Here is a 14,949-nt window from a genome sequence, read left to right on the forward strand (position 1 = left end):
AGCAAACACGCATGATGAACAATAAACACATTTAGGTTGTTTGTTCTGCAACATCACCAAGCCAAAGTGATCAGAAACACACTGGCACTCAGAAGCAAGGTGCTGATGGAATGCAGCTTAAACCACATGGATAAGAAAGGTGTCAAGAAAACTGTTGCATGAAATGGGAACCTATGATGTGCAATTACAAAATAGCTGATGAAGTTGTCACATATATTAGCTTTCTGTCCTCCAGTTGCCATTTTTCAAGATTTATTTATTTGTTCCTTTGAAAAGCAGAATGACAGAATCTTCCATCTACTAGTTCTCTCCCTAAGCAGCTGCACCATGCAGATCTGCACTGAGCCAAAGCCAAGAGCCAGGAACTCCACTCCAGTCTCCTGGTGGCTGTGTTCCAAAAGTTGGGCCGTTTCCCACTTCTCAAGAGCACTAGCGGGAAATTTATACAGGAATAGCAAACTCAAGGCCAGGACTCCAACCAGCACTCTACTGTAGCATGTTAGCCATCTCAAGCGACAGCCCAACATGCTACATTACATCACTGGTCCCTGAGGGTGATTTTTTGTTATAAAATTGTGATTGCCATTTTTATATCAGTGAGTCAACCCTTCATGACACAATTTTCGGAGGAAACTTGATTTTCTGTTTCTTGCAGCAGTATCAAATGGTTAGTACTCATCTACTGTGGAATTACACCCCAACAAATTCATCATAAATTGAAAATGCATTTAATACACATAGGCTACTATCATTGCAACTTAGCAACACAGCACACTGTAACAGTGTAGTTGGGAACTAATCTCTCATTTGGACCAGAAGTAGGTATAATACTCCATTCTATAAAGGCCTTTTTAATCCTCAGAAAGATCCATTTTTCTACAGTATTTTAGAAACAAGTAAACGTAGCAATTGTTTGCATCAATTTGAAGATGTTGAGTATACAATTGTCATTTTTGAACTCTTTTCCTCCTTATTTTGTGGTTGTAACTTTGGAGGCATTTGCTTTAGATACCTGCTAGATAGTAATGCTTGATATCGTCCAATTGATAGAAATTTGTTTTTATGGTAATATTAGTAAATACAAAATCACAACCACCTCATACATATCAGCCTTGCCAAACAATCTCATAGACATTTCAACATTTTTGCTACCTAGTTGATTTTTTTCACTTTGTGTAAACTTATTGGAAGATCAAGAAGCCTCTGAGTCTTTATTTTTACTGCATTTGTTGTGACTAGAAAAAATATAATTTTCTTTCTATTATTTCAACACAGAAAATTATAAAACTTTGAAAAGCAATCAGTGCAAAATGTAATTAATGAAGTTAAATAATAAATAATTAAAAAAAAAAAGAAAAGAAAAGCAATCAGTGAATATATAGCCCTAAAAAGGGGGGGAAATAAAACAGGTGTATTAAGCAGGTTGATTTTCTAAAGGCATTTTGCTACTTTTCTAATACACCGTCATTTCTCTAATGTGTTGTTCTTTTTTATTTTAAATATTTTTATATTAAATTCTGCATTTCTTTCTTTGAACTGTAAGCTGATAATACTCATACTGATCCCAATTTAAGTGTTCATTTATTTAACCTTACACTGATGAGATATTATTAAGCTAACAATTTCATTAATATAAAATATTTCTGTTAATATAAAATAGCTGAGAAAAGAAGAGAGGAGGATTAAGATTGCAAAGATAATCAGTTGAACCCAAATTTGAATGCAGCCAGACCAACTTCTGAGCTGTCTATTCATTCTTATCACACTATCTGTGAAGATGAAAGTAAACCAGTCCTATCATTTAATAAGATTTTCAAACCAGTAATAAACCCAGAAAGGATTTCCAACATAATGTGATATGTCCCGTGTTAGCTACACAAGGTACAATTTTGAAAGAGGAAATTAAGTTACTAGGATAATAGGGAAGTTTCACAAAAAGACAACACCTACTTAGTTCCAATAATGTAGTTAATACACACATCCTTTATTAATAGTCAGGAATTGGTTCCAGGATCCCTCATGTGCGTGCACACACACACACACACACACACACACACACACAAATAACAAAATCCAAACATGCTCAAACTCCTTGCTTAAAATGGCATAGCATTTCCATATAAACTATATACATGCTCCCATACTCTTTAAATCAGCTCTGTTTATTATAATACCTAATACAATGAAAAAACAACGGACACATTTTTATTATTTATGGAATGATGACAAGAAAATCTATACACTTCAATACAGGCATAGTTTTCGGTTTCGGTATATTTTCCACTCTTAATTGATTAAATGCAGATGTGAAACCTGTGGCTACGGACAGCTTACTATATATTAAATTTTACTTCAACTTATTTCATGTACCTAAAATAATTGAGTCTGATCACCAGGAAATACTCTCTAACATACTGCTTGATCCTAGATTAGCTCCATTAAGTATTCTGTTTTTGAAAAAACAACGAAATTAATATATAAATAAATATATATAGTTTGATATCAGATAAACTTGGTTAAATTATCATTTTTTAGATTTTATTTTTATTAGAAAGATATAAAAGAGGAGGAGAGACAGTGAGGAAAATCTGTCCAATGATTCACTCCCCAAGCGTCCGCAACAAACAGAGCTGAGCCAATCCAAAGCCAGGAGCCAGGAGCCTCTTCTGGGTCTTCCATGTGGGTGCAGGGCCCCAAGGCTTTGGACCGTCCTCGACTGCTCTCCTATGCCACAAGCAGGAAACTGGATAGGAAGTAGGACAGCCGGGATTAGAACCAGCACCTATATAAAATCCCAGCACGTGCAAGGCGAGGACTTTAGCTGCTAAGCTACTGCACTGGGCCCTAAATTGTCATTTAAAACACAGAGAAATTAAGTTAATAAACTGTGGCATTTGCGAATGCTTTGACTCTCTAACCACACAAACTAACAAAACAAATGATGTAAAGAGAGCACAATTGTTAGATAAACAGATAGAAATTAATAGAGAAATATTACAAAAAATTAAAACAGGATTAGGTTTTGTTAGTTTCAACATAAAGTTTTATTCAATGTTCTATATGTTCTATTCAAACTTTGGTTATTATAGGTAACAATAATGACTTAACAATGTCCCTTAGTTTGCATGTTAGTTCACCTTGGAGTGAATCTCATGCTGTAAGAAGCAAATTTAGATGCTTTGCTTCAAAAGGAAGCAGGAAACAGGCTCCATTTTTGTATAAGCGAAAGTGGCAAATCAAATAAAGTTAATTTGATAAGTATCAATGAGGCAGGAGAAGAAAAATGGATAAGGTCCCTTAGGGAAGATAACCATTCAATCAATTTTAATGGGCTACTTCATACTTCAAGGAGTTTAAGACAGATTATTTATTGTAAAAAGCTCTAAGAATAGAATAGCAAACCGGTTGAAATATAATGTTTAAGCAACATTGAGCAAACAACTAATACCCATGTTTATCAACTGAATTTAATTGCCATAGACTCAGGGGTCAGGAGAAAAATTGCTTTGTTTACAATACTAATTTTGTTTGTAGAAAATGACATTAAATTTAGAGTAATTAATGAAAACAAACTGCTACGAGGATGGAAGAAAATGAGGAATGATTTAGGAAAAACAAAGCAGAGAAAAGTCATCACTGGAAGGCAGCTGTGGTGTCTGCCCTGAGCGAAGCCCCTATCTCAAGTCCACAGAACCCATCACCTCCAACTTTCAACCCTCAGCTTCCAAGTCTTGACCAGATCATCACTCCCTGATAACTTTTTTCTTTTTTTATGTTCCTCCAATGCATTATTACAATACATCCTTTCAAATTTTGCTTGTATCTGCCCCTTGTACACTTCCATATGTCTTTATCATCATAGAGTTTAAAATTTAAACAAACCTTAAATATGCTTTAGTTTAAATGTTTCAGTGGCAGGATCTAGCATAGATCCAGACTTGAAATCCGGATTGATTAGCACAAGATTATTTGACTGGAGTTCTGTAGAAAGCGGGGTGTACTTCAGTGTGAATCTGAATAATTTGAGCTATTTGAACTTTCAACTTTTCAGAAATTAGAATAAACTCACATATCTGTATGCACATTGGGTTATGTTGCTATCTTACTTGAATCACTTCCTCCTGGAATCCCTGATGAAATGAAGAAGCAATATCAGAACAGTATTTTAACCACTAGTGATGAATGCTACCAAGTTCATTTAGACTGAGCTAGAACAGTTTCCAGGCTGGCTTCATATCATTGACATGAAAAACAAGCAATAGATTTAAAGACTAGCTAAAACTTTTTCAGTACCCTTAAATGTAGAAACAACAAGAAAAACTAACAGAAATCATTTCTTTACAAATTAGCATTGACTACATATACAATTGTTGCTTCATCACCGCATTTTTCTCAGAGAAGCCATTTGTTTCTTCATCCATGAGTTGCTAAGCAAGAATTCGGTTTTTGTGTGAGTGTCGGAGGTTGGAGAAGGAAAATGAAGGTACCGAGGAGGGTTAGAGGAGTGAGACTGGATGAAGCCAATACCAAGAGCTCAAACATCTAGTGCTGAGCCTTCGTTGGGGTAGAGAGAGACGCTCAAGGAATTAATGTTGTGAATGAATAAGAAAGGAAAGGTTGGAATTGCGTTTAAAAACATTGAGCAAAAGCAAGGGAAGACTATGTCTGATCCCCCTTCCCCCTGGGCCTAGTGCACAAAGGTATACCCCCAAGCACCCAAGAAGCAGCATCAATGATGCAGAAGCATTCTCAGAGAGAGTGCTGGGAACAAAGTGGTACTGTGGCCCCTTGGAAAGGACAGACTCTAGGAAGCAATCTGAGCCTTGCTGAGAGGAATAGTCCAGAAGGTTCCTCAAGACACCATGCAAGGATATCAGAAATACACATGCTACTTATGAAGATTTTGCTATGTGGATGACTGTGGAATAGTAGAGTCATTATAACTGGGGCATAACTGGACTCCTGTGTGTACTCACAGGCTGGCAAGAGGATTTGGACGTGTTCTCATAAACAGGTAAATAAATAGACCCCATTTGGGGCCACAGCAATTTACTAACAGATAAAAATAACTTCTTATATGATGTAGTATGTATCTCTACTTTCAAATCAAAGATGAACTCCCAATGGAACTGTTGCACATATCTAGACAATAGGATGCTGGACTGTCTGACATTGTACAGGTCATACTTGAGTAACAAACTGGATGGACTTATGACTGCTTGTGAAGGACTATACTATTGTAATAATATGGGGAAAATCAGTCGGGGGTGGGAGTTTGGGAAGGGGGTAGGAAAATCCCAGAACCTATGGAATTGTACCATAAAATGAAAAATTAAAAAAAAAACTTCTTTCTCTTCTGGCAAGGAAATTACAGCATTAACGTGAGGATACTGGATCAAAAGAACAGTTATTACATATCCATGCAAATGCTTTAATATTTTATTTCTCTGTAATTAATAACTAGGAACCACTGTTTAAAATGGATGTTATAAACTTATCACAGAACTTCGCGCTAAGGGCAGGGATCCTTCAGTTAAGGCATCAGTTATTAAGATGCCCACATGACATTTCAGAGGACCTGGGTTTAAACCTCAGCTCTGGCTCCTGACTTCACTTTTCTGCTAATGTCTCTTCTTGGGGGCACTGATGATGTGTCAGGTACTCACCCACACATGAAACCAGAGATGAGTTTCCATCTCCCAGCTTCAGACCCAGCTTGGGCCCAACTATTGCAGGTATTTGGGGAGTAAGCCATTGGATGACAGATGTCTGTATCCAGTCTTCTCCCTCTCTCTCTTCTCCACCTCCCAAAATACACAAAACAAACAAATAAAGCTTCATGCTTAAGAATCACAAAGCCAGGGCCCAGCGTGATAGCCTAGTGGCTAAAGTCCTCGCCTTGCATTTGCCAGGATCCCATATGGGCGTTGGTTCGTGTCCTGGCTGCACCACTTCCTATGTCACTCTCTGCTTGTGGCCTGGGAATGCAGTAGAGGATGGCACAAAGCCTTTAGACCCTGCACCTGTGTGGAAGACCCAAAAGAAGCTCCTGGCATTGGATCAGCTCAGCTCTAGCAACTGCAGTCACTTGGAAAGTAAATCAGTGGATGGAGGATCTTTCTCTCTGTCCCTCCTTCTGTCTGTAAATCTGCCTTTTCAATAAAAATACATAAATCTTCAAAAAAGCTTTATTTATCATCTTAGTCCCTAATCTTGCCACAGAAATTTAAATAAATCAACTAGCATCTCTTGACTGTAATGGCATCTCATCAATACAATATCATCAAGGAAAAAACAATGTCAGTAATTTTCCTGATGAATGTTTTCATTATCTTAAATGGTTAGTAGCTAAATCTTTTAAAATTATTTTTACATACTTACTTTTAAAGATATCATTGATTGTTTTTTAATGGCTATAATTTAGCAAGTGCTTAGTATTTAGTTTCAGGGCTATGTCCTTTAAAAGCCTTACCTTATTTAGTCCTTGGACAATTTTATAAGGTTGGTAATGTGACATTTTTAGCTCACAGATAATAAATGAAGAGGCTTAGCTACCTTCCTAGGATCAGTCTCAAAGAAGTGACGTTTATAAACTGGGCTCCAAATTTTGGTATCTTATTCTCTATGGCTTAAATGACCACCCCTATTTTTTTTAACCTAAAAATACTAAATGTACTTTTAACATCAAAGTCATGATTGGAAATATTGCATGCTGTTCCAAGCTATAATGTAGTGACCAAGTAGACAATATGATTACATAAATCGCCACGAAAAGCACGTGGCATAGCCTCAGAGCTGTGCTTTTCATGTTCTTATCTCTCAGGCGACAATCTTTCCTTAACCATCATCACTGTCAACCTAGAGGTTTCTTTCCATTGTGCCTCCACTGAGTAGGTTTATTGTTTGCTTTTTGTTTTTTGGGTCTTTTTTTGCAAATTGCCTGCAAATTTCTCACTTTACTAAGTGTTGAGAAATCAGTTGAAAAATGCTGATTTTCACATAAGTGAAGAATAAATGGTCTCAAAAGTCAGCAATACACTCTTGTGCAAGGTGACTAGCAGATTCAGAGCTTGAAATGAAGCCCCCGCTTTCAGCTTCCCAGAAAACATTATTGAGGAAATCCCGCTACTGGAGTGCACTCCGGAAGAATGAGCTACTGCAATAAGTTCTTCTCGTTTAAGAAAAGTCTAGGGCTCGGCGGCGTGGCCTGGTGGCTAAGGTCCTCGCCTTGATCCCATGTGGCTGCTGGTTCTAATCCCGGCAGCTCTACTTCCTCTCTATTTCTCCTCCTCTCAGTGTATCTGACTTTGTAATAAAAAAAAAATAAAATAAATCTTTAAAAAAAAAAAAAAGAAGAAAAAGAAAAGTCTAGCCAGAGAGAATGCTGTGAACAGTGTAAGCCTGAGTACCAAACACAGCAAGAATGCTAAGTTAGGAAACTGGATTACAAAATTTGCCATTAAAAAAAAATTGCCATTAGGATATAATTTACAAGAAAATAAAATATAGAGATTACTTAACATCAAAAATTAGAAAAGGTTAAATAAATAAGTTCACATTTATAACTCGTGATCCACATAGCCTAAAACTGATTTCTAAATCATTAGTAGCTATCCTTCACTGGACTTCCACATGTCAAGATTGGTCGCAGATACTTGAGATGCGTAAGGATTGTAGAGGTGGGGGAGGGGAGAGGGAAGAGCGATTAGAAATTCAACAAAACCATTGATTGCTTCAAAAGATGGACTGCCTCTGAGTAATACAGTTATGAATAATTTCAGTGCTTTTTTAATTTATTTATTCATTTGAAAAGCAAAGGGAGAGGGAGAGTCAGAGAAAGCGCATATTCACTGTTTCACTCCCAAATGCTCATAAACGCTTCAGAGGCAGAGCCAGAAGCCAGGAACTTGACTAAGTATCCAACGTGGGTGACAGAAATCCCATCACTGGGACCTTTTCTGCTGTCTACTATGGTTTGCATTAGTAAAAACAAAAATGGAGTCAGGAGTCGGGACTGGGAACCGAACCCTGGCTCTCTGAGATGGGACACAGGCAGCCTATCCGGCAGCCTATCCAACTGCTGAATCACTTGGCCAAACATCCACCTCTTAATTTTTCTTCTGACTTTCCAATATTTTCAAAAGTTGTTCTTTTACCTGATGAACATACATCATGTTAATGAAGATTGTTAGTATTTTTAAAGTTGACTCTTTTTTTTTTTTTTTTTTTTTTTGAGCCAAGTGAGATTTATTAAGGCAGAAACCTCTTGCCATAGCAGTCAAGAGGCAGCCTCCAGGAGAAGGCTTGAAAATCCGGTCACAGTGGAGTCTTTTTAGCACAGTTTTGGGGGAAAATAGAACAGCAGCTAACAGAACACTGGGATATAAAATTTGAAAGACCAAAATTCTAATCCTGTCTGTCTTTTAAAGATACTTTAGAGACAGGCGTGTGATGAAGAGGTTAAGATGCCACCTGGGACTCCTGTATCTCATACGAGATTGTCTAACTGCAATTCCAGCTCAGTTCAGATTCCTCTTTCTGGTTACTCTGTGCTCTGGGAGACAGGACGGAAGGCGGCTTAAATAACGGGGGTCCTGACACCCAGAGGAGACATCTGCATGGAGTCCCTAGCTCATAGGTTTGGCCTGAATACATTTCAATCGTGGAGTTTTAAGGAGAGAACCAGCTGTTGAAATCTCTCTCTCTCTCTTCCTGCCTGCCTTTAAAATAAATAAAATTTTTAAAAGATAGTAAGGACAATTTGGGTCACACAAAATAACAGAAAAGCAAATTCTTATCTCCCTTTGATATACACCATAAAATATCCAAAACATGCAAACTAAAATTTCTTCATATATTTCGGGAATTTCAGACCAGCTAATCAATAAGGCTATGTCCTAATACTATTCCACTTCCTCCATAAGCCTTTTCTTGTTACACTGTAATTTAAAAGATATATTTCAAAAGCTTGGCATTGAAAATTGTATAGATATATTCTATTGCTTGTTGTTTGCCATTACAAACTGCTAAACTGGTGTATTCACCCTGACATTTGTGGGAGTTGTTTAAAATAAATATATAGGGCCCAGCGCAGTAGCCTAGCTGCTAAAATCCTCACCTTGCTCCTAAAGTTTTCGCCTTGCACGCACCAGGATCCCATATGGGTACTGTTTCTAATCCCAGCAGTCCCGCTTCCCATCCAGCTCCCTGTTTGTGGACTGGAAAAGAAGTTGAGGATGGCCCAAAGCCTTGGGACCCTGCACCCAATTTAGAGACCCGGAAGAAGCTCCGGGCTCCTGGCTTCAGATTAGCGCAGCTCCAGCTGTTGCAGTCGCTTGGAGAGTGAATCAACAGAAGGAACATCTTCCTCTCTGTTTCTCCTCCTCTCTGTAGATTTAATTTTTCAATAAAAAAACAAATCTTTGAAAAATAAAATAAATATAGGATCATTTTTCAGAGGCCAAAGAGATAGAGTTGTCCCAGGAAAAAATAAAACGGATAAATATAAATTGTTTCCAGAAGTCATCTATTGTTTGGTGATTATTCCTTATTCTACCCCCATGTCATTCTCTAATGCCAACTAAGCCAACTAGCAAAACAGGCTTATTCAGACTTGTACTATATGAACCAGGTTGGATACACCTGAACCCACTTGATCCAAAGAACCCAAAAAACAGCGATTATTTCTCTTGATCTGCTGCACCCAGAAATAAAATCTATGAAATATTCTTACCAAAAAATCAAACCTGAATCTGAACTTCACTTTTATGAGTTTGAAATTTTCTACAATTAAGAAGTTTTCAGGCATTATTAGCAAGTTGACTGAGTCTTGGAGAACTGAAGCAATTCTGCCAGCAACAATGGCCGACTTCTACAAAGCCACCGTCACATGACCCACCACTTCTGCAACAGGAACAAATTAGTGCTTCTTGTACTTGACTCCTAGACTACATTATGAACTTGACTTTGCAGCCCATACTGCTCCTGCCAGATCAAAGAGCCTCTGCCCATTGCTTTCTGTGGCACTAGCCTCTTGACTCTTGATGTGGTGTGATAGGCTAGAGCCTGAGTCACAGAGCTGAGCCCTCACTCCAAGAGCGACTGGCAGAGCAAATATTCAGCATTTATGTGAGTCTATCTATCTTTGCCCTTCACCAAGATTTATGAGGAGCAGTTCCCGGAGAGGGGAGAGTTCAAGTACAGGGCAACCAACATGAAAGATAAATGTTCAACTGTAACTTTTTTAAAAAATTACTCCCCAGATGAATTATAAACTCCCAGTTTTATTATTAAATTTCATCTAATCTGTGACTCAATCCACTTTTTCAGACTGGATTCCACTCTTTCTCCCCTTGTATTCTATAACTCAGCCAAAAGCAGATATCTCACAATTAGCTAAAATACCACTTTCTCTGCTAGCCAGTCTTCTGGAACATTACCCCAACAGCCAGCTCATTCTTGAAGCCTGTCATACTTACCATTTCCTCCATAAACATTATCATGAGCCTCCCTCCGGCCATGACATCTTTTCCTGTTGGAGGCCTGTTTTACTTTGCTTGAGCCAGCACCTAATGTTGTTAACCGCATTTTCTTTTTAAATGTAATATTTGATCTGCCCATCTCTGAATCAGGCCAAAGCTCACTCTGATCAATAGAACTTACAATACTCAAACGGTTCAGTATACCCTTACAAAATAAATACTTCAACGCTTCATTTCAAACTTGAGGAATCAACATGCACAGCTAGGTAGTAATAGCAGGTTACAAATACAAGATAAACATCAAATAATAGCATACTTTTGGTTTATAAAAAATGTAACACTGTGCCAGTCATGCTATAGGGAAGGTTCATTATACTAACCTTTCCGATTGAAAGCACTTTCCTTTCTTATTCTTTTGAAGATTTACTTATTCCTTTCAAAGGCAGGGTTTCAGAAAGAGAGGAAGATACACAGAGAGCATCTTCCATTTGCTGGTTCACTCCTCAAATGCCTGCAATGCTACACACACTACTGATCCCTTGGATTGTTAATCTGAAGCAATTAACCTTCCTAGATCTCTAAAGTAAATACTGTCTTTGAATAGGCCACCATTTTAGTTACACAAAATATGTTCTGTTCCAACACTTATTCAAATTCAACATGTTTATTTCCTAACATGATAATCTGCATTTTGAAACATGCAGTCCATGCCTATACCAACACTGCTGTATTTCCTGACTACAAAAGCCCCATTGGGGGCCCAACACAGTTGCCTAGTGGCTAAAATCCTTACCTTGCATATGCCAGAATCCCATATGGACACCAGTTTGTGTCCCAGCTGCTCCACTTCCCTTCCAACTCCCTGCTTATGGCCTGGAAAAGCAGTTGAGGACAGCCCAAAGTCTTGAGGTCCTGCACCCAGAAGTAGCTCCTGGCTCCAGGCTTGAAATTGGCGCAACTCTAGCTATTGAGGCCGCTTGGCGAGTGATTCAGTGGATGGAAGATCTTCCTCTCTGTTTCTCCTCCTCTCTGTAAGTCTGACTTTCCAATAAAAATAAATAAATCTTTTAAAAATGCCCCACTATAGGTCCAGCACGATAGCATAATGGTTAGTCTTTGCCTTGCACGCACCAGGATCCCATATGGTCGCCGGTTCTAATCCCAGCGGCCCTACTTCCATCCAGCTCCCTGCTTGTGGCCTGGGAAAGGAGTCGAGGACGGCCCAAAGCCTTGGGACCCTGCACCCATGTGGGAGACCCAGGAGAGCTCCTGGCTCCTGACTTTGGATTGGCTTCAGCTCCAGCTGTTGCGGGCACTTGGGGAGTGAACCATCAGACGGAAGATCTTCCTCTCTGTCTCTCCTCCTCTCTGTATATCTGCCTTTCCAATAAAAATAAATAAATCTTTTTTAAAAACACCCCGCTAATTGAATGTGAAATTTCTACAGACAATGCAAGCTGAATTATTCGCAGCTTTACTGCATGAACTGCCATCAGAATGCCTATACTTGAATCACAGAAGCTTTGGAGGATCAGCAAGGTAGTGTTTCTAGGCCACATGACAGAACTCCTCCCAGGTCTCCCACAGAGACCAGAGCAGGACCAGTGGTCAGACCAAGCCATGTCACAGTGCTCATCCTACACGTCACCCGCGGCCAACAACCGATGCAGGAGTCCCAGCCGCCAGACTACAGTTTATCTTGTAGCATAGACTGAATTTGTTTAAAGTTCTCCATTACATGCTAAGATTCTTAGGAATGCACTGCGTTTTATTGTCTTCATCGCTGTAGTGGTGCTTAGAAGAGAATCCTAAACAAAATTAGCTTTACTAAATCAAATTGAACCACACTTATCGCATAAAAGATTACTGTATCTTTTAATAGAGTGTCTGGGTAGAATTGATCAAGAATTCTCAAGTGATAAATGAGTTTTTAAAATGACTGACCAGACACATTTTAACCCCAGGGCCCACACTCAGGCCTAGCTCACTGAGTCCTGCACTTGCAAGGATAACCCTCTTCCGCATCCATACCTCACTTCACTTCCCGCTGCTCTGTAAACAATCCCACATCACCGCCATCTGACACGCTTATCTCCAGGGTCAGGCAATATTGGGGCTGAGTCATAAACATAAGAAAGTGAGATGGGAGAAAGTAGTTTTATATCTCAGTGTGAAGAGCTCATTCATTGACTTGGATTTTCATAGTCTAGGCCAGTGCTTATTAAACTTGTGCAGAATATACAAATTTTTAAAAACCCCAAAAGCTACCCCTAGAATACTGCACACATTATTTTTAAACACACAAAAAATTGCCAAATACCTTCAAAAGTCCTGTGAGACCACTTATGAACATGATTCTATAGACACCTGGGTTAATAATGTAATTTATAGTCAAAAGGAGTGATTAAATACCAGAAAATTATTATGCCTTATAATTTATACTTTTTTTTATTTTAGCCTCTCAGTCAATGATTCATCAATGCCTCCCTACAGTGATACTTGAGATTATTTTGTGGCAAAGCCTTCTCTTTTTTTTTTTAAGATTTATTTCTTTTTATTGCAAAGTCAGATATACAGAGAGGAAGAGAGAGAGGAAGATCTTCCATCCGATGATTCATTCCCCCAAGTGACCACAACGGCTGGAGCTGCACCAATCCAAAACCAGGAGCCAGGAACTTCCTCCAGGTCTCCCGGCATTCCTAATCTGAATATAATCTGTTACCTCTTGTAGTTATCCTCAGTTCCATGGCATACATGCTGAAATCAGCAATAGTTGGAATCTGAAGTGAAACTGCCAGGGGCGGGGGACGGCCAACTGTCAGCATTTATTATTTTTGATTTTTTGGATGATACCTGTCGTAACCAGAATGAGGTGAAATCTCGCTGTGGTTTTTATTTCCATTCACCTCCAGGTTAGTGATCATATTTTTTCATGAATGTCATGACCATTTGCATTTCAGCTTTCAAAAACAATGCCTGTTCATGTCCTTTGCACATTTCTTAATTGGATTGTTTGTTTTGATGTTGCTGCATTTCTTGAACTCTGTATTTACTGGATACTAATCTTTATCAGATGCCTAGTTTGCAAATATATTCTCTTATTCTTCTGGTTGCCTCTTCATTTTGATGAATATTTCCTTTGCCATGCAGAAACTTCTTAGCTTAATGTATTCCCATTTCTTAATTTTTATTTTGCCCTTATTGCCTATGCCACTGAAGTCTTTACTAAGAAGTCTTTCCCTATAGCAATGTTGGAGAGTTTTCCCAATGTTTTCCTCTGGTAATTTGATGGTATCAGATTATATATTCAGATTCTCGATCCGATATGAATTTATTTTTGTATAAGGTATGAGACACAAGTCTCACTACAGGCTTTAGCATGCAGAAATTAAATTTTATCGACACCATTTCTCTCTCCAGGGATTGATTTTGGCTCATTTGTCAAAGATTAGATGCTTATAAATGTTTAGATTAATTTCTGGTGTTTCTACTCTGTTTTACTGATTTACATGTCTATTTTTGTGTCAATACCAAGCTATTTTTATCAGAAATGCCCTGTAGAATATCTTGAAATCCAGTATCATGACACATCAAGCCTGTTGTTTTGAAGATTACTTTAAGCTACTTTGTATTTCTTATGAATTTTAGCATCACTTTTTTCTGTTGCTGAGAGAAATGTTCTCGATATTTTGATTGGGATCACTTTGGATCTGTTTACATACATATACTTGGATCTGTTTACATACATATACTTTCTAGCCAAAAAGGCTTCATGAATCATTTCAAGATTCCCATATTAGTCATAGAGTAACTCAGAGATTTTTTTTCTCAGGACTATTCAGGGCTTTGCAAAAATCTTTTTAAGACTGCTTACTACTAGTAAAAGAAATTTCCACAGTCCCAAGTTCAATATATAAATAACTTCAAGCTAAACTGTCTTATCCTGAAAGAATACAGTATTTTAAATCTAGAGAAGACTGTTTGAACCAAATATAATATAATCTCCGGACTCCTGGCTTTGGATTGGCTTAGTTCCAGCCACTGTGGCTGCTTGGGGAGTGAACCATCAGACAGAAGATCTTCCCCTTTGTTTCTCCTCCTCTCTGTATATCTGACTTTCCAATTAATTTTATAATTTATATCTCCATTTAGCTCTTTTTTAAAAATTACTATTAACTGTTATATAACAACAAACTGGAAAATCTAGAAGAAATGGATGGATTTCTGCAATCATAGGATCTATAAAAACTGAGTCCTAAAGACACAGAAAATCTAAATAGATCAATAACTAAGATGGAGATTGAATTAGTAATAAAGATCCTCTCAAAATGAAAACCACAGGACCAAATGGTTTCACTGCTGAATTCTACCAAACTTTTCAACAAGAACTGATTTCTATTTCCTCAAACTATCCCAACAATTAAAAGGGAAGGAATTCCCCCCCCCAAATCCTTTTATTACAGTATCA

This window comes from Ochotona princeps, chromosome 15, assembly GCF_030435755.1.
Source record: "Ochotona princeps isolate mOchPri1 chromosome 15, mOchPri1.hap1, whole genome shotgun sequence".
NCBI classification, from domain to species: domain Eukaryota; kingdom Metazoa; phylum Chordata; class Mammalia; order Lagomorpha; family Ochotonidae; genus Ochotona; species Ochotona princeps.